This window comes from Panthera uncia, assembly GCF_023721935.1.
Source record: "Panthera uncia isolate 11264 chromosome A1 unlocalized genomic scaffold, Puncia_PCG_1.0 HiC_scaffold_17, whole genome shotgun sequence".
In the NCBI taxonomy this organism is placed as follows: Eukaryota; Metazoa; Chordata; class Mammalia; order Carnivora; family Felidae; genus Panthera; species Panthera uncia.
The window spans coordinates 5,264,890-5,266,797 of record NW_026057577.1 but is presented as its reverse complement, the minus strand read 5'-3'; the positions used below and the strand labels follow the sequence as shown (position 1 = coordinate 5,266,797).

Genomic DNA, 1,908 nt, shown 5'->3' with positions numbered 1-1,908 from the left:
CCTCCCTCTCTTTTCTTCTCTCTCTCCCAAGTTAGATGATGTATATATTATAGAATATAGATAGATGGTGGATAGATAGATAGATAGAATGATAGATATAGGAAGATGACAGATAGGTAGGTATGTATATAATATACACATAGTAAAATTGGTGTACAAATAATGTTGAGACTGTATTTCTAAGATTTTATACAACATAGGTTTACTGATTAAATGAGTAAAATAAAAATTGTGGTGATGATTTTGACAAGAAAATGAATCACATTGATGATGTAAAGTGTAATTTTTTTCAGATACACAAAAGGATCTATTTTTTTGGCCACTGTGATGATGACATATTCCATTTATATTACTATTAAGATAGGCCAAATTTTACACGTTAGTATTGTAATTTTTGCCAACACCTTCCTGCTTCTCTTCCACATCTTCATGCTCCTTCTGGATTACAGGCCTAAGCCTTCTGAAATGACCATCTATCCCTTGGCTCTTGTCCACATAATAAAATTCTTCCCTGCACTGTTTTTAATGTCTACAGACATATTTGAAGTACTGAACATTATAAGTGATTTCAAATTCAAGGCTTTATTCTGCATGATCAGGGTGACACGGGGTCTCTCCTTGAGCACCACCTGCCGCCTCAGCATGTTCAAGGCCATCATCATCAGCCCTAGCACCTCCTGGTTGGCCAGCTTTAAACATACGTGCAAAAAGTACATCTTCCATTCTTTTATCGTCTTATGGTTTCTCAGTTTGTCTCTCATTAGTAACTGCATCTTGTATACTGCTGCTCCTTCTAAAGTGACCCAGAGCAGTCTACTGCATGTCAGTAAATACTGCTCACTTTCTCACCTAAACTCCATCATCAGGGAACCGTTTTTCACTTTTTCAATATCCAGGGATGGTTGGTTGTTGGAGGCATGCTGCTCTCAAGTGCATACATTATGATTCTCTTGTGCAGGCATCAGGGGCAGTGCCAGCACCTCTCCTCAAGAGTCTCCCCCTAGAGAAGGGCCACCCAAACCATACTGCTGTTGGCGAGTTTCTTTGTGGTCATGTACTAGGTGGGCGTCATTATCTCCTTCTCCTCCACTCTGTTATGGGCACATGACACAGTCATTCTGGATGTCCAGAAGCTTGCGCCAATGTCTATGCCACTGTCAGTGCATTGGTGCTAACAAGTTTTTATAAAATAATAAAAAAATGTGTTTCAAAAGTGTGGGAAAATTACAATCAAGTTATAGGTACACATTCTGAAAATCGTTATCTATAACTGATTATTTTGATTTTATTCAAATTATGGAGTGTTTATATATAATATTTAAATGTAATTTTAATTTATATGTAATTGAAAGTTTTACTGTATCTAAATATTTTTCAAACCTCTGTTACCAAGTACCCTCGAGTTTCTTAGTATAGTATCAAGGAGGATTTGATATTCCCATGTGTTGACAATTCCTTTATCTTTCGTTTTATTTCTCAAACACCCTTAAGGAAAATTTTTCTGTATACAAGAGAAATACACTCTAAAACATGACTATTGTACTTTACTACAATGCTAGTAATTACCTATTGGTAATGCAACATTTGAAAATTCTATTTACTCTTTTTAGTTCAAGATATTTAGCTGTGCATTTAATTTTTTTTTAAATTTTTTTTCAACGTTTTTTATTTATTTTTGGGACAGAGAGAGACAGAGCATGAACGGGGGAGGGGCAGAGAGAGAGGGAGACACAGAATCGGAGACAGGCTCCAGGCTCCGAGCCGTCAGCCCAGAGCCTGACGCGGGGCTCGAACTCACGGACCGCGAGATCGTGACCTGGCTGAAGTCGGACGCTTAACCGACTGCGCCACCCAGGCGCCCCAGCTGTGCATTTAATTTTAATTAAGCAAGACTTTTCTAACACTATA

General features: G+C 37.9%; 1 pseudogene; it reads left to right on the top strand.

The window, feature by feature from the left end:
- The first annotated feature begins 281 nt into the window (after positions 1-281).
- On the top strand, positions 282-1,241 carry LOC125934803 (putative vomeronasal receptor-like protein 4; annotated as a pseudogene).
- Positions 1,242-1,908: the final 667 nt, after the last annotated feature.